The sequence below is a fragment of the Lepidochelys olivacea genome, assembly GCF_965140295.1.
Source record: "Lepidochelys olivacea isolate rLepOli2 genome assembly, chromosome: 11".
Taxonomy (NCBI): domain Eukaryota; kingdom Metazoa; phylum Chordata; order Testudines; family Cheloniidae; genus Lepidochelys; species Lepidochelys olivacea.
In genome coordinates this window covers 4,893,511-4,917,364 of record NC_140421.1, presented here as the reverse complement: position 1 = coordinate 4,917,364, position 23,854 = coordinate 4,893,511, and the positions used below count along the sequence as shown (strand labels likewise).

At 42.6% G+C, this 23,854-nt stretch overlaps 1 protein-coding gene across 1 annotated transcript in view; it reads right to left on the bottom strand.

The window, feature by feature from the left end:
- Positions 1-23,854, bottom strand: part of MAP3K2 (mitogen-activated protein kinase kinase kinase 2) — an 84,597-nt gene that overhangs the window by 58,959 nt on the left and 1,784 nt on the right. The gene's annotated exons all lie outside the window — the stretch shown is intronic.

The window sequence follows — 23,854 nt, the reverse complement described above, 5'->3', positions numbered from 1 at the left end:
TCCTGCCCTCAAGGAGCTTATAATCTATTAACATTAATTTTAAGTAATAAGAATATAAATTAAAATTGAGATCTGACTCCCTATATAAATTTAGCGCTACATACAATTAGGACAAAAGTGTTTCACTACCATAATTTAAGTATGAATAGCTACATTTTGCTCATGGATTGAGATACACGTTTGACAGTTCACCTCCATATGCACCCGAGTCTCAAGTACAGGGTACACAATTTAATATCCAGTATCTAGAACTTTACAATTATTCTTTTACAGGTTTATGCTTAAGTTCTATGACCCCCAATGGGCTGAAAGTCTACCATTTTGGGGGAGCAAGAAAGCCAGAAATATGAATTCCTTGTACATGCTACCTGTAAAGAATACTTATTGTAGACTATATATTGGATTACTGTAGGCTATATTTATTATTTTGACTTTTTAAAAAATAAACAATTACATGCAGAACAAAGAGGGAAAATTCAACATAAGTATTTTTTATAACTATACTAAAGATGGCAGTATTAGCTTTTTCAGGACATTGTGGAAAGGCAAGACAATCTTTCATAAAGCATTTAATCAAGTCTCCAGGAAAAATAACATTTTCTATGCCTTGCAATACAACTAGTTATTAGACCGATACATTATTCTAAACTTGCTCGTGCATTCACACAAAAATCTGATGTAGCAACAGAACTGTATATTTCCAGTTTTGCTGAATGTGTTTTTGGAATGGGAAGTGTTCTCAAAATAAACTTTGTAAGCTATAGATGTGCCACTCTAATAGCTATCACATCCAAATAAGTTATGTTAAAAGAGCGTTAAGGTTGCAGAAGTACATACTCAAGTTAGGAAATGTCAAAATTAAGGTTGCCTACGAAACTTTAATCCCTCCTGTATTTGTGATATGATCTTTAAATATATTATCACTTACTATTTTTTACACAGTACTTCTGCCTCAATCAGTGCACAGGATGGATGATGCTAAATGAATGGGTAGCTATTCAATATTTATTTTTATCTTCTTTCAGAATGTGGCCCCATGCATCATTTACTGCACATCCTTAAGAGCCTGCTCTGAATACAAAATTAATTGTCCTTATAAGCTTTTCTATGGTGATCTTATTTTGGTATCTTATTTCTTTACAAACCTTAATTTATCACCACAACACATCTATGAAGTGATATGGTATTATCCCCATTTTACATGAGGAACTGCGGCAAAGAGACGCCCAATTTGAGAAGCCTAGGGAAGGCCTGATTTTTCATATTACCTAACTCTTTTCAGGTTCAGAGCACAGCTCCTACTGACTTCAGTTGCGAATGCTAAGCACTTCTGTAAATCAGATCCCAAGTGTCTCAAGTTCCCTAACATTCTAAGGAACACATGGATCATTTTAGCTGAAACTTTCCAAAACAAATTCAGCTTGAGGCAAACACTTGGCATGGAAAATTCCAGCCTTAAAGGTTAAAGTTTGGCAAAGTTATAAGCGCAACTCAAAACAGGGTCTTAATAATGGGAAGCACTGGACAACTTTTACTACTGGCATCACTACCAGCATCATCAATAATATGGTAATGCACGACTTTCACGGCCTTTACACTTACATTAAAAGTGATGTTTATCCTAGATATGTTGTCACACAATATTTTACCATTTAACTTAGTTGAAAATTCCAACTTTCACCATCCATCTAGGTTACTAATACAACACTGAAACTTACTGAATCAGTCTCAGTCAGATGCAAGATTAGAAATGGTACTTTTATTATTTTTCTTATTAGTATTACCGTAGTGCCTACAAGCCCGTGTCATGGACCAGAACCCCATTGTGCTAGGGACTGCACAAACAGACCACAAACACTGTCCCCAACCCCAAAGAGCTTACAACTTAAGTAAAAAACAAGCATCAACAGCTGGATACAGACAAAATACTCTCCTAAACAATCAGTCGACTGAGTATTGAGATGAAGGTGGCCTAGATGAAAAAAATTCTTCCAAGTATATGTTTTTGAGAGCATCAGCCTTTTAGGTGGGACCTGATATTTTTAGTCAGCATGTTCTGGAAAAGCAGAGATAGATGCTGGCATAGCACACAAGTCTTTTGCAGGTTTAAGAATGCCCTCGTCGACAGGTAGGGCTACTCTATTTTGTGTAGATGGTTGAAGAATGTTGAAAAGTTAGTCTTCTTCTAAACCACCTCCAAAGGAATCTCAAATCACATCAACCATCCTCTAAGGGCTCCTGGAAATTCTTAAAACCATTTATAGACACTGATACTGACAACACTAGTGTTGTATCTGGAGATGAAGATGAAAAACATCTCTTTGGAGATGATTCTACCTGGTGTGCCTCTTCTTCCTCTTCGCTCAACTGTAGTGTTTCTGAAGTAATTTATCTTGAAGGAAAGAGCCTAGATACTTGAAGACACACCATGTCTTGAGAGAAGAGCAGATGGATGACTTGATGTTCTGGAATGTTTAAGATAAAGCATATTGGGCAAGGTGGTGGCATCTAGGGAGCAAAGGGGGTTTCTCATATGGGATTTCTGAATGTAGTTCAAAATGAGCCTTTCTTGAGCTGTCCACTAAGTTGATAACCTGAATTGCTAAGTTGATACCATATCCATAATTTGATTGTCTTTTGGAACATAGGCGACAAACATTCACCTCTCTTGCTCTCCCCCTGCACCCATCACACACTAACTACACTGGGGATGTATTGTCTGTGAGGATGTGTACGCTGGAATTCGTTTAGCCTGCAAAGCATTTCTGATTACCTTATCTTATTGCCCCAAGTTGCAAGACATTGAAATGGAGTCTCATCTCTTCCTGGGACCACATTTTCTATGTTTGGAAATGGTAAAGGTGAGCATTCCAACCTGTTCCGTATCCATCTGTGATCACTGTCTTTAGAGGTGCAGGGGTGGAGGAAGAGTATCCTTATCTAAATATTCAGGGAGTCTGTCCACTAGTTTTGCGATAAAAGGATATGAGCTGGGACTATAATATGCATGTCCAGCTGAGGTGTCTCAGGGCAATACATGGACCTCAGCTAGCCCTGTAATGGGCGTAGGTGAAGTCTAGCTAGTAAATGCAAGCCTGCATATGACCTGTTTGAGATAGAGTCTCAACGTGATGGATTTATCTCGAAGCTAGAGATTATCTGGCTCTGTAGCTGAAATCTCTCCTCTGAAAGGTATGCCTTTGCTAATTTGAAGTCAATTATAGCTCCTATGACCTCTATCCTCTGCGAATGGTTGAGCAATAGCTTTCTGTAGCTCACTATCAGGCTCAACTCCCTGAACAGGTTGCAGATGGTCTCATGAGGCCTGTCCGATCAGCCAATCATCTAGATATAGACAGACATTAATTACTTGCCTCTACGTGTGTGGCCACCAAGGCTAGGCATTGTGTGAAGACTCTTGGAGCCACAGGGAGCACGAATGGCAGTATCTTGTACTGATAATGATTGGACCCTACTACAAAATGCAGATGCTTCCTGTGGGCTTGACGGATCACAATATGGAAGTATGCATCCTTGAGGTCTAGAGCCACTAACCAGTCTTGTCTCATGCCTATAAAGAAGGGATGGTGGAGGCTAGCATTATTATTTATCCTTTGTATTATCATAGTGCCTAGGAGCCACAGTCATGGACCAGGACTCCACTGTGGTAGGTGCTGTACAAACAGAACATATCTGAGACTGTGTGTATAATTCTTTAGTCCTTTCAGATCAAGGATAGGAGAAACACCCCATCTCTTTTTGGAGTAAGAAAATATCACAAGTAGAAACCTTTTGGCCTGACTTCCAGAAATGGCAAAGCAGGGCAGCCACTTTTCAGTTGATTTTTGTGAGACGGTTCCCTGAAGAACGATGGGGAAGCTGGTGGGTAGGATGCAGGGACTGGAATTGTTGAAAATAGTCTACTCTGAGACTGGAGTCTGAAGTGTTTCCATCTCAAGACCAGGGTATTGTTACCTAGTGATATCAGAGTGGCTCTGGAGTCCTACACTGAATGCAAAGCCTCATCAGTTCAGTTGCTGAATAGGTCTGTGCGCTCAAGAGCAAGTCCTCTACGGTATTCTGTACTACTTTTGGTACACTGGATGGTTGGTGCCACAAAGCCTTCCTCATTGTAACTGCCACAGCCATGGACCAAGATATGGTGTCAGTGTAGAGATTTTCAAGATAACAGTTGATGTTCAGAGATTATGGCTTTAATTCCTCCCTGGTTTCTTGAGGAAGTTTGTTGAAAAAAAGGGGGACCCTTGCCCCATGTAAAGAAATCATACTTCGTGACTACAACTTGGTATTTTGCTGTTCATAATTGGAGAGCAGCAGAGAAGTAAGCCTTTCCCCTAGCCCCCTTCCCACTATCTGGAGAAATTTAGCTTTTTCAGATCTTCTGGAATGGCTCTTGGAAGGTCAGGTTGTCTAGCTTTCCCTTAGACTACAGAGATTCCAGGGGCAGTTAGGTATAAAACGGTCTGAAGTCCCTCTGGAACACTAGATAACATTTTTTCCACTCTTTTTGCAGTTGGGGCAAGGTAGATGGTGTTTGCCAGAGCTTTTGCTGGCTCCAAAATGCCCTTCTTAACAGTCATTACTATCCTGCCCAGAATACAGAAGTGCAAGATATCAAATAATTTGTGCACCTTTTCTTTGATTACTGAAGTCTCAATTTCTAAGGCACCAGCAATCCAAGAGAGCAAGTTTTGAAGGCTCTGAAACAGTTAGGTGCTGGTATCAGGGATGATGAAACTCCATCAAGAGAGGACTGTGGATATTTAGAAGAGACTGATGGACACTGATCTGGTGGTTCAGGATCAGTTTCTTTTTTGTCTTTCAGTAAATTATGATTTGAGAACTTCAGTAACTCAGCCAGAGGCTATTGGTCTATTACAGGAGTGGAAGAGTGAGGTTCTCTGGCATGAAATGTTCAGGAGGACAGACTAGACGATCATGATGGTCCCTTCTGGCCTTAAAGTCTATTAATCTAATTCATCCTCCTTCTTATGCTGTTTAATAGGCACTGGCAGAGGCACAGAAGGATGTCTTGAAATACGCCTGTAGGAAGTCATGGATTCCGTGACTTTCCGGGACCTCTGTGACTTTTGCAGCAGCTGTTGCAACTGATCTCCGGGCCACCTGAGCAGCTTGGGCAGCCCCCAGGCCAGCCACACCAGCCACAGCTGGGGCAGTCCCGGGCCACCCCCTGCCCCAGAGCACCCAAGCAATATGTCTTCATTATTTTTATTCTTGCACACTATATGCAGAAATTCAACAGATTCAGTTTAAAAAAAAACTTAAAGGAAAGTTATCTTCTAATCTCCCTTATAGTTTGCTCACTCAAGAAAACACATGCCTCACATTTTGCACACCTAACAGGGTAGTAGTGACTTCCTTTGAATGTGGAAACAGGAAGTGCTTGGGACAGTAGCAAGAAGCATGGGACAAAATGTTTCTCAGTTTCTGCAGGGAAAGAGAAGCACAGAAGATATACATATATCAACTTTCTTTTAAATTTTACAAGGCTAACAAAGTTCTGCTTCATAAACATTCAACAGCAAAAATATTTTAAAGGTAATTTAGAGGGGCCATCAACTTGAAATGTTTACATTTTTAATTAAAGTAGTTTTAAGGACTCTCTCTCTCTCTCTGCGCAAGTCTTCCTGCCAATTTATTATTTTACAAACACGTTTTCCTATTTTTTTTAAAAAAGCTTTTTTCTCCCTATTGCTGTCTGAAAAATCCACATAAACAGGGAAGACTGACTACTGAAAAGTAGTTGAATTGCATATCTGAAAAGTCAAGTTGAAAAAGAAAAACGTTTAACTAATCTTTCAATACTAGTAATCTTTAGGGGATACTTGTAACATAAGATTTAAAAAATAAAGGAGGCCAACGGTTATCTTTCAGTTAGATGACACTCAAATATTAACACGTGATTATACTTTAAAAATTACACCAGTTCCAAGTTTGCTTCCCCAATGATTCAGTACCAAATTGCTTTCATTTTCTAAACTGTTAATGCTGCAAACTTATCCTGTGATCTGAAAGACAAGTTTTGTTTTGCTTTTCTTGCTGTATACATCAGAAGAAACAATCTGCAAGTCAAATTCTGCCCTTAGTTACATGGCTTGGATCGGTTTAATAAAGCAGGATTTGACTTTGTAAATGTAACTTTCTGTCGGTGTGAACCAGAAGAATCCATCTCTCTCAGCTATATTGGATCTGCAGTGCTAAGAGAAGTTAAAAGCAGTAAAAGTTTACTTAGAGAACCAAGAACCAAATACAAGTAGGAAAACAACATATCCTCATTTTGCTTCTTTCACACATTTCCCACACTCCATCATCGGAAGTCCTAGGGACAGGATCCTTGTTTTGGTATTTAGGAGACATGTATAAAACACTTTCTGGTATTGTTTTAGATACACTTTTTTTTTCTTCAATCGATAAAATACAAGAACACCAGATAGGATTAGGAAGAAACCTATGGGAAGTTGTTCTATAACTATGCAGTTAAGGGATTATCTGATGCTCTGAAGCAAGAATGTTTAAATCCCTATTCATTTTTATCAATTCTAGTAAAATGTAACCATTCTGGCTACTGTTCCGATTCCTCACACTGATTCACTATTCCAACATGATTTTAGCAGCCAATATTCTCATAAAGCCCTGAAGTTAGAAATTCACGCTGTAGTATGCTTTTAGAAGGCATACAATAGTGTTCTAGTTCTAACTTATGGAGTCCACTAGAGTGGAAGCTTAGAGTCAAGAAAGAAATGTGATATACAATCAGAACACTGGCTTCTCAAATTTCCAATGGTGCACAGTATTAGTTTTTCTAGTTCTTGCGGTTCCCGAGATCTCTGGAATAGTCACTAGTCTCTTGGCCCAGAAGTATTATTTTGGCACTGGTCCACTACTTCAAGGAAATCCTGGACCAGTGTCATTTTCAATCCATACTGTGTTTAGAGTTGCATCAGCAATTGTGTATCCATTTTTACAGAGATATAAAACCAAGTGAAGCAGCATGCAATGGATTAAAACTCTGCAATACATATTTTAAACATCTGCAAACTGGGATTTAAATTTAATTTCTCATTTGAAAGTTTTATTTGGTGCTCATGAATGGTGCCAAACTGACAGTTTTGGAGTCTCAAGACTTTTATTCACAGAACAGTTACAACACAGGCCACAGCAGTGAATAAAATAGCCTTAACCCTGATGTGAAGGGAGTTCTCATAAGGGAGATAGGGTAGTTCATAGAGTTCAAACCTTCACCTCAAAAGAATATTAACTAGGATGCCAGATGTGGAAATGGTTTGTGAACTGAACATCAGCCCACTAGGAAGTGGGCCAAGACCATGAACCCATTTTATGCAGGCCAACATACATCCACCACTACTGCACAACAGATTGGGCTAGACTTTAACCAGGATAAAAGCTGAAATATTCTACACCTGGTTACAAATTACTAAAATATTCAGTGCTGCATTTTTTTTTAAATGTAGTATTTATATATTAGCAAATAAAATATACTTAGGGATAGTGCACCCAACCCCTCAAAAGCATGGAAAGAAGAAGTTATGGGAAAAGACTTGTGCGTTCCTTTCCACCTTCACATTGCCTACAAAACAGTCACCAACACTCCAATGCTCCATAAGGCTTTAAGGTATGTGTTGGGAAAGCAATACATACCCCAACTTCAAACTTACATTCCAATGCAAAATCTTAAGGGCCCACATTTGCTTTTATATCAGTTATATCAACAGATCAGCATGTATGAATGACTGTCACACTTTCTATGTATTTGGAAGTTATTTTGCCTTAATGTAGCTGACATTAGCTTGCTGTTCTGGCTAAAAACTAATAAAATATTTTACTGTCCTATACTCCCAACACATTTATGATTCCAGGACTCAGTACGAGGAACAATGTGGCCAAAGGACAGGGTCCCAGAGCATTTTAGATTTCTTGCAAAAGTGGTACAAAGAAAAGTGAGATGCTGCAGTGAAAAAAATACATAAAGGGATGATGGATGGATTCATGACTTCATCAAGAGCAAGTCATGCCTGACTAATCTAATTGCCTTTGATGATGAGATAACTGGCTCTGTGGATGAGGGGAAAGCAGTGGACGTGTTGTCCCTTGACTTTAGCAAAGCTTTTGACATGGTCTCCCACAGTATTCTTGCCAGTAAGTTAAAGTAGTATGGACTGGACAAATGGAATACAAGGTGGACAGAAAGCTGACTAGATTGTCAGGCTCAACGGGTAGTGATCAATGGCTCCATGTCTAGTTTGCAGCCGGTATCAAGCGGAGTGCCCCAAGGGTCGGTCCTCGGGCTGGTTTTGTTCAATATCTTCCTTAATGATCTGGAGGATGGTGTGGATTGCAGATGACACTAAACTAAGGAGAAGTAGATACGCTGGAGGGTAGGGATAGGATACAGAGGGCCCTAGATAAATTGGAGGATTGGGCCAAAAGAAATCTGATGAGGTTCAACAAGGACAAGTGCAGAGTCCTGCACTTAGGACAGAAGAATCCCATGCACCGCTACAGACTAGGGACCGAATGGCTAGGCAGCAGTTCTGCAGAAAAGGACCTAGGGGTTATAGTAAATGAGAAGCTGGATATGAGTCAACAGTGTGCCATTGTTGCCAAGAAGGCCAATGGCATTTTGAGATGTATAAGTAGGGGCATTACCAGCAGATCGAGGGACGTGATCATTCCCCTCTATTCGACATTGGTGAGACTTCATCTGGAGTACTGTGTCCAGTTTTCGGCCCCACACTACAAGGAGGATGTGGAAAAATTGGAAAATGTCCAGTGGAGGGCAACAAAAATGACTAGGGGACTGGAACACATGACTTATGAGGAGAGGCTGAGGGAACTGGGATTGTTTAGTCTGCAGAAGAACGAGGGGGGATTTGGTCACTGCTTTCAACTACCTGAAAAGGGGTTCCGAAGAGGATGGATCTAGACTGTTCTCAGTGGTAGTGGATGACAGAATGAGGAGTAATGGTCTCAAGCTGCAGTGGGGGAAGTTTAGGCTGGATATTAGGAAAAACTTTTTCACTAGGAGAGTGGTGAAACACTGGAAGTTTTTAAGGTCAGGCTTAACAAAGCCCTGCCTGGGATGATTTAGTTGGGGATTGGTCCTGCTTTGAGCAGGGGGTTGGACTAGATGACCTCCTGAGGTCCCTTCCAACCCTGATATTCTATGATTTTTAAATTCTTATTCTCTGTATTGATTCATTTTTCACTGAACCATGAAAAATTCAAACAGTGATCAGTTTATTCTATGTTTTGGTTTTTGCCATTTCAATTAGATTTTTACAAAATGAAGAACTCTACCACTACTACTGCAACCTAACAATTGCGACACAGTGACATTAATCTGTCAGTAACTGGACAATGAATATAGAGTGACTTTTTAAAATCAACCATATTCAAGCAGTCAGAACCTGCTTTTCAAAAATGTGTAGGGTACGAATTCCCCACCACTCTGCGATAAAACATGTCTGCTGCTTTCTTTAGTTCCCTGAAGAAGTTGGTAGGGATGTCAACATTTTAATTTCCTTTGTTACTGTGGTTGTCAGCAGAGTCAGATGTTCTAATTTTATATTCATTATCTGAGTGTTTGCTAGTCTCCAGCTGCTCTGCTGAAATGTAAAATCTTCACTCCAAGGTGAAATTCTAGTTCCCATTTGCATAGATTTGCCTCCATAGTGCTGAAAACTGTCAGCATTTAGATGGTTTAACCTTTCTTAAATTCTTTCTGCACCAGCAGCCCGTCCAATAGTTTTAGCTTAATCACCATCTACACTGAGTTATCATTTATATCCAAGATGACAAATCCCCTCCCATGCTTTCCTTAACGACCACCGTTGGTATTTGTTTTGTTCTTGGACACGATTCTCTATCGGTACTGCCCTCAATCTGCCCCATAAGGACAATTGTCTGACTCACTATCCCTTCCACTAAGGCCAGGTCTACCCTAGAAACTTTTGTTGATATAATGTCAGTTCAGAGTGTGATTTTTATGATGTTTTATAATGGCAAAAGCGCTATTTTAGGCACGAACTATAGCAAAACAAGTGTTTTGCCACTATAGCTTGTTTGGGAAACCGTTATAAGCTATACCAGCAAAAGCACATTTTTCCTCAAGAGAACCTGTTTCTATACTGGGAGGGTTTGTCAGTACACCTATATCACCACACCTTTACTAGTGTAAACTAGACCCAAGTTTAGAAGTCCCAGGGGTAGGGTGTTTTTGGAAAGGGTTGTGGAATAGTAGGAACTGTGTTTTTCCACATCATCATCCATTTGTTAACTCATCCAAGTGAGGGGATCCAACTCCTATTGCACCTGTGCTCCTGCAAAGAAGTGGTCCCTTCATAAGCATCAGCAGTTCAAAACAGATTTGAACGTCATTATTCAAACCATAGGGGCTATCTAACTATTGTTACTGTGCTTAGCAGGGGCGCATTTCTTTGGTGTCCTTTGCTGCTGTGCATACTCAGAGATGCAAATTATGAAGGGGCTGCTGGGAAAGAAACAAGCGACAAAAGAGACATAAAAACCAAGGTCTGCCGGAAGCAAGGCAGTGACAAGGAGAGAAACAGATCCCCATGTAACTGGACATTAGCATACATAAAATGATTTCACACTCAGCTGACACCAGGAACTAAACAACTTAATCTCTTGGCAAGTACACCTATTTTATAAGCATACAATATTTGACAAATGTGAACATGCAATAAGAGACTTCCAACTAATATGCACAAGAGATGAGTTAAGGGTGTATATACCATCTTAATTTTGTCATTTTGTGACTTCAGCACTCAACTCGTGTATGTGTGTGTTTTGCATTTCCTATCTTTACTGCACTTATATAACACTTGTTCATCTTGAGGACTTTACAAAGATAAGAAAGAATACTTTAAAGCACCATCAAACTCAGGAGAGAGAGTTGTGTGTGTACACAGGAGGGAGGTTAGAAGCGACACCTGATTAAGAGCCCAAGTTAACTGCACAGTGAAGACGTACTCTCACAGGCCAAAGATCTAGGTTCTGTTCCAGGCAGCAAGTCACTTAAACCACGATGTTCCAGTTTCCCCAACTGTGAAAAGGGGTAATATTTAATAGTGGAGACAACCTGCTTGGTCCTGCACAAGTCATAACAAGAGCATTCTTGCCCCAGAGATCTACTTCCAGTTTGCAAACTGACTTCGAAAAACAAGATGTATAAGGAGATCCAGGGGAGGGTTCTTGGGCAAACAGCAAAATAAAAAGATATAAGAATATTTACTTAAGTGAGGTGTTAGGCCTTACTAAAGTAAGTTCACAATAAGCAAAAAGTATTACGGCCAATTAGTGGAAGAAGTGAACAGAATTCAAGTCCTCTGGACTCTCAAGCCCTAAAGCCAGTGCTTCTCAATGACCAGCCCATGGACCGGCACCAGTACCTGAGATCTCCCTGACACAGTTTAGGAAGGTAGCAAGCTAATCCCTGATAATCAAAAAGGTTGAGATACTATGCCCTAGGCTATGCGGGTTATTTTAGTGAGAAGAACAGCAATAGACAACTGATCATCAGGCAGTGGGATTTTCAAAAGCACTCCCTATTGTTCTAACCATTGAAGTCAATGGAAGTTTTACCATTGACTTCAGAGACCAGAGTTAGTCCAACGCTAAATGCTTTTGAAAATCCCACCATAGATTCCTGAAACATCTGTAATGTCCTTATTCATAAGTTGAATTTAAAATCAGAAATATAGGCCTGGACAGAAATTCAAGAAGTCACCTAGGCTATGGCTACACTACAGCTTATGTCAGCACAATTTATGCCACTCCCCCAACTGACATAAATGAATCACCCCCAAGTGACATAAATTACACCGACATAAGTGCCAGTGTGGACAACGCTACTGCTCCTCGCAGAGGCTGGGGTAATTAAGCAGGCAGGAAAGCTCTCTCCCATCGGCTTAGAGTGGCTAATTCGGGAATTTATAGTGGCAAAGCTGTGCCCCTAGTCCAGCCCCCTGCACCGTGGCAGGCCCAAGTAGACCATCCCTGACAGGCGTTTGTCTAACCTATTCTTACAAACCCCAAATGATGGGGATTCCACAACCTCCCCTGGTAACATATTCCAGAGCTTATATATTCTTGTAGTTATAAAGTTATTTCTAATATCTAACCTAAATCTCTCTTGCTGCAGATTAAGCCCATTAGCTCTTGTCCTATCTTCAGTGGACATGGGGACCAATTGATCGTTGTCCTCTTTGTAACAGCCCTTTAAGACTTATCAGGTCCCGTCTGTCTTCTTTCCTGAAGACTAAATAGTTTTTTTTAAAACCTCTCCTTACATCATTTTTGTTGCTCTTCTCTGGACTCTTTCCAATACGGCCAGATCTTTCTTTAACTTACAGCAGTTCAAGTTAAAATAAATGCCAATGATCACAACTATCAAATCGAAACCAATTTCCTCTGGAATAAGGTGACGAACTACTCTTCAAAGGCGAGCTATAACAGTCAAATCATCACCATTTTTACTATAATCATACTCAGAAAAAGAATGTTAAAGGTTTTTCTTTCCTCTCAGAAGTTGCTGAACCATTTTATCCTCAGAATTAAAAAAAGAAAAAGAAAATGTTCACCTTAGGGCACAGGTGAAGCATGGAAAATTTAAGCCTCAAAGGTGATTACAATGACTAGTTGATGACAAATTTATAACAAACTGTTTTGCAACTAGAATTATAGACAAAAAGGCATTCTTTAAAAGTGAAAGTTAAATACTAGTGAGGAAAATAGAAAGGAGCATAAATTCTGGCAAATGAAGTGTAAAAATATAATTAGGGAGTCCAAAAGAGAATTTGAAGACCAGCTAGCCAAAAAGAAATAGCTTCCCCCCCCCCAAAAAAAATTAAGTACATCAGAAGCAGGAAGCCTGCTAAACAACCAGTAGGGCCACTGGACGATTGAGATGCTAAAGGAGCACTCAAGGACGATAAGGTCATTGCTGAGAAACTAAATGAATTCTTTGCTTCGGTCTTCACGGCTGAGGATGTGAAGGAGATTCCCAAAACTGAGCCATTCTTTTTAGGTGACAAATCTGAGGAAATGTCGCAGATTGAGGTGTCAGAGGAAGTTCTGGAACAAACTCATAAACTAAACAGTAATAAGTCACCAGGACCAGATGGCATTCACCCAAGAGTTCTGAAGGAACTCTAACGTGAAACTACAGGACTACTAACTGTAGTTTGTAACCTATCATTTAAATCAGCTTCTGTACCAAATGACTGGAGGATAACTAATGTGATGCCAATTTTTTAAAAGGGCTCTAGAGGTGATCCTGACAATTACAGGCTGGTAAGCCTTACTTCAGTACTGGGCAAACTCGATGAAACTATAGTAAAAAGTAAAATTGTCAGATACATAGATGAACACAGTTTGTTGGAGAATAGTCAACATACTTTTTGTAATGGGAAATCATGCCTCACTAATCTACTAGAATTCTTTGAGGGGATCAACAAGCATGAGAACAAAGGGGACCAAGTGGATAAAGTGTACTTAGATTTTCAGAAAGCCTTTGGCAAGGTCCCTCACCGAAGGCTCTTAAGCAAAGTAAGCTGTCATGGGATAAAGAGGGAAGGTCCTGTCATGGATTGGTAACTGGTTAAAAGAAAATAAAGGGTAGGAATAAATGGTCAGTTTTCAGAATGGAGAGAAGTAAATAGTGGTGTCCCCCAGGGGTCTGTTCTAGGCCCAGTCCTTTTCAACATATTCATGAATGATCTCGAAAAAGGGAGAAACAGGGAGGTGGCAAAATTTGCAGATGATACAAAACTACTCAAGATAGTTAAGTCCTAAGCAGACTGTGAAGAGCTACAAAAGGATCTCTCAAAACTGGGTGATTGAATTTCATCTGCCGTATTGTTGCCCAATGTTGATAAATGCAAAGTAGTGCACATTGGAAAACATAATCCCAACTATACATATAAAATGATGGGGTCTAAATTGGCTGTTACCACTGAAGGAGATCTTGGAGTCATTGTGGATAGTTCTCTGAAAACATCCACTCAATGTGCAGCGGCAGTCAAAAAAACTAACAGAACGTTGGGCATCATTAAGAAAGGGATAGATAATAAGACCGCAAATATCATATTGCCTCTATATAATTCCATGGTACTCCCACATCTTGAATACTCCATGCAGATGTGATCGCCCAATCTCAAAAAAGATACATCGGAATTGGAAAAGGTTCAGAAAAGGGCAACAAAAATTATTAGGGGTATGGAACGGCTGCCATCTGAGAAAAGATGAATAAGACTGGGACTTTTCAGCTTTGAAAAGAGATGACTAAGAGGGGATAAGATAGAGGTTTATAAAATCATGACTGGTGTGGAGAAAGTAAATAAGGAAGTGTTATTTACTCCTTCTCATAACACAAGACCTAGGGGCCACCAAATGAAATTAATAGGCAGCAGGTTTAAAACAAACAAAAGGAAGTATTTTTTCCACACAATGCACAGTCAACCTGTGGAACTCCTTGCCAGAGGATGTTGTGACCCTCCCCAGCCCAGTGCAAATGAGCGAGTGAGGGTGGGGGAGAGGGAGCTACAGAGGATGGAGTGAGTGGGGTGGGGCCTCGGAGAAGGCGTAGGGCAAGGGCGTTCGGTTTTGTGCGATTAGAAAGTTGGCAATCCTATGTGAAGGCCAAGACTATACATAACACGGTTCAAAAAAAGAACTAGATAAGTTCGTGGAAGATAGGTCGATCAATAGCTATTAGCCAGGATGGACAGGGATGGGGTCTTTAGCCTTTGTTTGCCAGAAGTTGGAAATGGGCGACAGGGCGTGGATCACTTGATGATTACCTTTTCTGTTCACTCCCTCTGGGGCACCTAGCATTGGCCACTGTCGGAAGACAGGATACTGGGCTAGATGGACCTTTGGTCTGACCCAGTATGGCCGTTTTTATGTTTTTATTCACCATTGCTATAATAAAGTCCAATTGCTTTTGCCCAATTTTTCCAAATTTAAGATATCTAGCACTGAGTGTTAAATATAGTCTAATTAACATAATATATAGTCTATTTAACACACACACAGTAAATATACCCCTTTTATTTGCCTTCCATAAAATAATCTTTTGTTGTGGTGGTTTTGGGTTTTTTTGTGTGAGAGAAGTTAGAAAAAAGTTACTCTGTTCACATTTTATTATACTTTCAATTTAAGAACATAAGAACAGCCATACTGGGTCAGATCAAAGGTCCATCTAGCCCAGTAATCTGCCTTCCGACATATATTACACTTTACAAACAATAATCTTCACCTTCATGATACTGTGTTGAAATGTGATATCACAAATATTACCATTTTGAGTCCAGAGGATGTTCAGTAGTTTTGACATATCGGGTCTGTAAACAAGTCCCACCAAAACACACTGTTACACTTAATTCATAACTGAAAATGTAATCCTATAATTTATAAAAGTCAGCCTGTAGTCAAATTTACATAAAATATAACAGATGAAGATGGTTAACAAATACCACTTGAAACTACTAAATACATGGAACCTCCCTCAAGAAGGTTTCTCCAAGCGTATGTATCAATACTGCAAAGTTTTCATACCACATCTGACTTGAACCAATTATTTATAAACAGTATCTGAGGAAAGGTTAACAGAAGAAAAACCCAAGAACAGTACTGGCAACATGCGTGAAGGAAATTTACAGAGTGACTGATTTTCTAGCCCTCTAAAGCACAAACTTTATGTTTACAATAAAACAAAGCATGCTTCTGTATCTAGCTACAGTCATTTTTAAAGATTCAAAGCTCTAGACTCTGAATAACTTTCCTAGGAACCACAGGAAAGAAGCAGAGATGGAATTATAACCAAATTGTAAAGTCTATTTACCTCACATTTTTACTTTTACTACACATCTACATATTTGTACAAATATTATATTAAACTGTGTATATATAATTCAATGTGTGTTTATGCAAGGTTTTTTTACTCCACAAGAGCATTAAAATATCTTAAACAAAAACAGCATTATTGCAACATTATATGGTGACAAATTTTAAGAATTGAGGAAGTTCTCTCAAACCTCAGTTGTCTCCAAAATATGCACATTTACATGTAAGCAGTGTTGTTGTAGCCATGTCAGTCCAAGGATATTAGAGGGAAAAGATGGATGAGGTACATTAGCATCTCAGAGTTATGACGAACACCAGAGTTACGAACTTACCGGTCAAACACACACCTCATTTGTAACCAGAAGTACACAGACTGCAGCAGAGACAAAAAATAATAATACAGTACAGTACTGTGTTAAATGTAAACTACTACAAAAGTCAAATCTTTTTTTAAACTTTCCCTTGATAAGTTAAAGAAACTGTTTCTGTGCTCATTTAAATTAAGATGGTTAAAAGCAGTATTCTTCTTCTGCATAGTAAAGTTTCAAAGCTGTATTAAGTCAATGTTCAGTTGTAAACTTTTGAAAGAACCATAACATTTTGTTCAAAATTACAAACATTTCCGAGTTATGAACAACCTCTATTGCTGAGGTGCTCATAACTCTGAGGTTCTACTGTAATATCTTTATTGGACCAACTTCTGTTGGAGAGAGAGAGAAGCTTTTGAGCTTACACAGACCTCTTCTTCAAGCCTGGAAAATTAACTCAGGTATGTCTACATGGCAAAGAAAAACCCGTGGCTGGCCTGTGCCAGCCAACTCAGGCTCACAGGGCTCAGGGCAGTTTCACTGCTGTGTAAACCCTGTGAAGCCAGGGCTTCAGCCTGAGCCTGGAAGTCTACACAGCACTGAAATAGCCCCCCAGACCAAATCCTGTGAGCCAGAGTCAGCTGGCATGGGCCAGTCAGGGATTTTCTTTGCTGTGCAGACATTGATTCAGAGTGTCACTGCTAAATACAAGGTGGAACAGACTGTCTATCATAAAGAAAAGGAGGACTTGTGGCACCTTAGAGACTCAAATTTATTTGAGCATAAGCTTTCGTGAGCTGTAGCTCACTTCATCGGATGTATTCTCACGAAGCTTATGTAGCTCACGAAAGCTTATGCTCAAATAAATTTGTTAGTCTCTAAGGTGCCGCAAGTCCTCCTTTTCTTTTTGCAGATACAGTCTGCTACTCTGAAACCTGTTTAGCATAAGTAGTTAACATATTTCAAGGAACCATTCAAGGTTAAGTGGCCCATTAGCACCCCTCCAGTCAGGGATGAAAGGAAGGAGTGTGGGGGAAAGCAGCTGGGCAGTGGTTGTTAGTGCGTTACATATTGTTGTAATAAGCCATAAATCCAGTAAGTCTACGCAGTCCAGGGCCGTAACTAGGGAGGAGTGAGCGGGGCAGTCGCCCAGGGTGCAAAGCCACAGGGGGGTAGTTTCACAGACACAGGATCACCGCACAGATGCTTCTAGTCTCTGTATCTACGCAGCCTGGCAGGCCAGAGGCTGATCACTTGCCTGGCTCTACAGCCCCGCCACAACCATTTCTTTCCCCCCCCCTGGATCCCCAAGCCATGTCCCCTCCTGTACAGATCCTGCTTGGCTCTGCCCCTTCCCCCTCATGTAAATTCTAGTCCCACTGCTGGACAAGAAGCCCCAACTCCTCCCCACTGCCCCACCCATCTATCTGCTCCTCCTCAGGTAGGTGCTGGCCTCCCCTTACCACAACCCCCTCCCCCGATCCTCCTCAGGTAAGTGCCAGCCCCACCTCCTCCTCTCCCCCCGCCCAAGACCACAGCCCCAGCCTGTTTGGAGGCCAGAAGCCAAAGCCGGGCAGTGCAGGTCAGCTGCTACACAGGCTAGTGCCATGGTCTGGATAGCCACAGTGCTCCCCCATCTCCTCCTCCTGCTGAGTCTGCTAGTGCCCGGAGCTGTGGCTGCACCTAAGCGCCGCACCACTCTTTGACTGCTTGCAGCCAGTATGAGCCACCCAGGCAGGGAGACCCAGCTCCAGGGCCAGCAGAGCCCTTGGGGAGCAGTTACCACAGGGTGCAGGGCCCAGAAGCCCAGGGCAGAGTGAATCAGTTTGGGCTGCTGTGGGAAGCTCTGGACCCTCCACCTGCCCTGGGCAGCATGCCACAGCAGAGACACGGGCAGGGGGCTGCTCTCCAGCCTCCCTCTGCCCCTCAGCTGCTGAAATGAAAGGACCTCCCCCGCTTCAAGCGAGACCTGGGGTGTTACTAGCTGAAGGGCTTGCCCACTCCCTGTTACAAACCCCCTTCTCAGCTGGCCCCGCCTGGCCGTGGGACAGGTGGCAGCTGCCTGGCCATGGCGGGGTTAGTCCCAGCCTTTCACCCCACATCACAATTCCACCTTGAACCTGACCTCTGACTAGGAGCAGCAATGGCCCAGTGGCCTGAGCACAGGGACGGGAATAGCCTTGGTGCTGTGCCCAGCTCTCCCATTATTTGCTCATGACCTTCTGATTACTCAATTTTAATCAAAGTGGACACTGATTTGGAGGTGATCACCCATAAATGCCACTTTTGGAAGATGTTGGCATTCAGTGCAGTGCCTCTGGAAATCAGGCATAAAGTGTCCCCAGTTAGGCATCCAAAATTACTGACAGCACATTAAAAGTTTTGCTCTGAAACTCCACCTCAGTTACTCCATCTGTAAAAGGGGAACAATGCTTGAAACTTCTGTCAAAACCTCTGACATCTACTGATGAAAAGTTCTATTTAAGTGCAAGTAATAGTATTAAAATTAGAATCTATACACACAGTGGTTCTTTTATTAACGGTCTTCCAAGGGTCCAGGGAAAAAATAATTTTCCTACTACAAGTGGTAGTAGGTAATAGTTAAATTGTTTTCAAACATATCCTGTTACAAACACTTCCGATCCCAGACCTCTCACCTCCCATTCCCTACAGAAACTCAGGGCTTGTCTACACTGGCAATTTACAGCGCTGCAACTTTTTCGCTTAGCAGTGTGAAAAAACACCCCCCTGAGAGCAGCAAGTTTAAGCGCTGTAAAGCAACAGTGTAGACAACTGGGAGCTACGCCCCTTGTGGAGGTGTTTTTTTTAAGAGCGCCAGGAGAGCTCTCTCCCAGCACTGTGCCGCAACTACACAAGGTGCGGCAGCACTTTAGCATTGCCAGCGTAGACTAGCCCTTAGTAATGTTTGGTTAACTGAAGAAGTAATGTAAAGGCATTATTAAAGATACAGGATCAAAATAAACTTGCTTTAATTCGGTAGGTAGGTATGCATGGTTTCTTCCAGGCTGCTGTTTAATTTTAAAATATTCCTAGCCATTACAGTTGTGAAGAGTGTTCTGAATATAAGCGTGATGCAGTGGTGTCATGCTGGGTTTGCAAAAAGCAGCTCCACTGCCCCAGCTGCTGCTCAGAACTTTCCCAAGCAGCAGCACAATGAAACTTGGGACATTCTGGCTACTGTCAGTGATGCTGTATAGAACTCTGGGGGTAGTAATGACAACGAGCTGCAAAGGAAAGCTATGTGAAGCCCTAGTTTTGTGTTTGTTAGTACCATATCTTTCCACACAAACCACTTTGATTCAAGACCACAAAACGGCATGGAGAGATTAGTCTTCTTGTGTGTTAGAAAACACAAACTCTTCTTTGAAAATTGTCCATAGGGATGCCCATTCTGAGAAAAATATGCTCCCAGAAACCTCTAGTAAGTGGCAGCTATGGAGGGTCACTAATGCTGGTTAATCTTCTAAGAAAAGGGATTCACAGAGTAAATATGGGAAGAACAACTCACTCACTCATATGGATCCACCCTCTTTGACCACCTTCCCCATTTTTTAAGTCTCCAGTTAAGGATTCAAGAACTAACAGAGTGAACTAAAATACAAATCGGACCCCTCTTGCTCTCAAAACCAGAGAGAGGGAGAAGGATGAGAAAGCACAGGGACATAACCAGGGTGGGGCAAGCAGGGCAGCCGCCCAGGGCACAGAGCAACGGGGCGGAAAAATGACAAAAAAATGGTAGCGGGGCTGATACACTCCCTCACGCTTTGGAAGCGGGGCAGAGGTGCGTTACAGCCCCACCGCTGAGTCAGTAGTACAGCCCTGGCTATCGGGGCAGTGCAGCCTAGCGGCCAGAGTCAGTAGTGGTAGTGAGCTGGGCCACCACCCTGGGGTGGGTGGTGGCCAGGATAGGAGGACCTGGGCCTGCCCTCTCCACCGGACAGCTTGGTGGGGATCCTACCAAAACATGATGAGCCCGTCTATGGTTCTACAACCGCTTCCCTGCAACATTTCCCTGAGTCACTTCCTAACCGATTCTCTGCAGTTTGCTGTCTCCGAGTCTCCACAGTCTCTCCCCTCTCTGCGGGATCCCGAGCCCGTGTGTTGGGGTCCATCTGCGTCTTGCTGGCCTCCTGTTCCTGGAGTGCAGGCGGTCCTACCACAGGAGTCAGTTGTGCACCTCCTTCCTCATCGGCGGTCAGTCCCAACTGAGCTGCTCTGCTGGCTTTTATACCCTGTCTCCAGCTGGAACATAGCCAGCAGAGCCACAGGGGCGTGGCCTCCTTGGCCCAGAGGGGAGGATTAATCCCTGCTGCATGCAGGGCTGATGCACTCAGTCACACACCCTCTTCCTTAAGATAGCATCTGGGAGCTGTCTTCCTTGCCCTTCTTCCCCTCCCTCACGGGAGAAGTCATCTACATTTGCATTGGCCTTCCCTGGCCAGTGCAGCACACAGAAGGCATAAGGTTGGAGGGAGAGGTACTACCGCATAATTCACACATTGGTTTCCTTCGTACTATGGATCCGTCGGAGGGGTGCGTGGTCAGTTACCAAAAGAAAGGGGTTCTCTAAGAGGTAATACCTTAAGGTGTCGACCGCACACTTAACGGCAAGGGCCTCTTGTTCTACCGTGGAGTAGTGGGTCTCCCGGGGCAAAAACTTGCGGCTGAGGTACAGGATTGGGTGCTCCTCCCCCTCTAGTTCTTGTGACAACACTGCTCCCCGTCCTGCCTCCGAAGTATCTGTTTCAAGGATGAAAGGTTTTGGGAAGTCAGGCTGGGACACCACTGGCTCTCGTAGGGCTTGGAAGATGGCCTCACAGTCCTCTGACCACTGGACTTTCCGTAGTTGGGAGTTTTTTATCAAGTTCATCAGTGGAGTGGCAAGTGTGGTGAAGTTGAGCACAGATGGTAGTAGTACGCAGCCAGCCCTAAGAATTTCCGTACTTGTCCCTTTGTCGTGGGGGTGGGGTAGTTCCATAAGGCCTGCACCTTTTCCATTAAGGAGCATAGCTTTCCCTTACCCACAGTGTAGCCCAGTTAAGTCACCACCCGCTGGCCTAAATTACACTTGGCCAGGTTCGCGGTGAGGCCCGTGACTCCCAGGGCTTGCAGTACACTGATGAAATGTTCCTTTCAGCCCACGCTATAGTCAACAATATCGTCAATGTACACAGCAGCATACGAATTATGGAGGCTCAGTATTTGGTTCATAAGCCATTGGAAGGTGGCTGCAGCCCCATGCAACCCAAAAGGCATCAAGGGGACTGGTATCTTCTTGGGGAGCAGACGGTGGTTATTTCTCACTTTCTGTCCGGGGATGGTGGCGATGTGATGGCTTCTCACATTTGTTCACATTCACACATTCGTTCTCCCTGACCAGGCTGGCAAGATGGACGGGAAGGCTGACATTAGCGGTCATATCTGATCCTGCTATTCGGGGTTGAGCTACTGGATGATTGCCACTGGCCCTGATTCAGAGGGTTTGTCAGCCAGCAGCCCCAACTCAGGTTCCAGGAGATATAGTGCAATCATCAGGCCTTCCCAATCCTTCCAGACCTTGAGGAGGTTCACGTGGTAAACCTGTGCGCCTCTCCTGAGTCCTGGTAGCTGTATCTTGTAGTCAACAGGCCCAACCTATCTAGTTACCTTGCAGGGGCCCTGACACTTGGCCAGCAGCTTAGACTCTGAGGAGGGTAACAACAACAGGACTTGGTCTCCAGGCTCAAAGGTCCTCATCTTCATTCCCCTGTTGTACTGGCTCTCTTGGGCACATTGGGCCCGCAACAGGTTCTACCATGCCAAGGTACCCAAGATAGGGGGACCCACATCCACGCTCTCCACCGGGTCCTAACTGCCACCAGCTCGTCAGGGATCCTACCGAAACATGCTGAGCCCATCTATGGTTCTACAACCGCTTCCCTGCAACGTTTCCCTGGGTCGCTTCCTACCGGATTCTTTGCAGTTTCCTGTCTCTGGATCTCCCTGGTCTCTCCCCTCTCTGTGGTATCCCGAGCCTGTGTGTCAGGTTCCGTCTGCGTCTTGCTGGCCTACGCTTCCTGGAGTGCAGGCGGTCCTACACCAGGAGTCAGTAGTTCACCTCCTTTCTTATCGGCGGTCAGCCCTAACTGAACTGCTCTGCTGCCTTTTATATCATCTCCCCAGCTGAAGCATACCCAGCAGAGCCACGGGGGCGTGCCCTCCTTGGCCCAGAAAGAAGGATTAACCCCTGCTGCACCAGTGCTGATACATCCCATCACAGAGTGCAAACATGTTTACTCACCCTTGGTGCTAAAATGCCTAGTTATGACTCTGATGCAATCCATAATTTTTAGTGTCCACCAAAGTTATGAATTATCTATATGGTAAGGGACTGAACTTCTGCCCCACCACAGACCTAATATGATGCTAATGTGGAGAACTAAGAGTTTTCCCACCGACTCCACCTCAAAGAATTATGTCACAACAATGACACTCTACTCACAGTTACCACGTCCCCACGGGTATCATAAGGAGAAAAGGGATCTAGCTGACCACCACAGAGCAGATGAAACCACACTCTTGATCGTTACATTGATTGCTTCAGGAAAAAAAATCTTAAACAAACATCACATCAACCAAAATCTCTCCAGCTCCAAGAGGACAGCTACACAGTCCCTGAAATCTAACCACCAGACAGTGATCAAACCAGCAGACAAAAGAAGGCACCACTGTAGTCCTCAACTATGATGACTACATTAATGAGGCCAACCAACAAATCTCCAACACCACCTTCTATGAAGAACTAAAGGTGACTTCAGACCACAATTTCCCCAGGAATTTAAGGATATCAAATCCTTCCCCAAACAACTCCAAGAGAAACTCTACAAACTCATCTCCCACAAACCTGCTCCGGGGAACTTTTACATGCTTCCTAAGATACACAAACAAGAGAACCCAGGAAGACCCACCAGATCTAACCATGGCACTCTTACTGAAGGAATATCAGCACTGTTAGAAACCATCCTCAAACCTCTCATCACACAAAGGTTCAGCTTCCTCCAAGACACTGACTTCCTCCACAAACAACACAACATTAAAAACCGCAGTCAGAACAGCATTCTTGCCACTATGTATATGTCACCTCCCTATACACTACGCACTGTAAGATTTCTAGATACTTGAACACTGTTGTTATTTCTAAACAAAGTTTCCTTTCACACTTTCATTTAGAACTCTCTCAAACAACTGGAGACAAACTATTTAAAAACGTGGATATTTTCTTCACAATAGCCCTCCATTAATGTCATGTAAACAAATGATACAAAGAATTTCACAAGACAAACAGGATATACATATTTTCTCCAAATATAAGTCGATTTGTAAAATACCAGCTTGTCATTCTGCTTTATGAAAACCTAGATGGCCCTTTTACTCTGTATTTAGTGACACTAACAACTGACATTACCAGTTTGCTTCAATATGTCCTATGTCGTGGTTGTTACTGAAACAAATGTCCAGGGAAAAAACCAAGTATTAGTTACGAGATGTTCACATTTTTAAATACCGTGTGTGTCTGTGTGTGGAGAGAGAGAGAGAAAGAACAGTGTATATCAAAG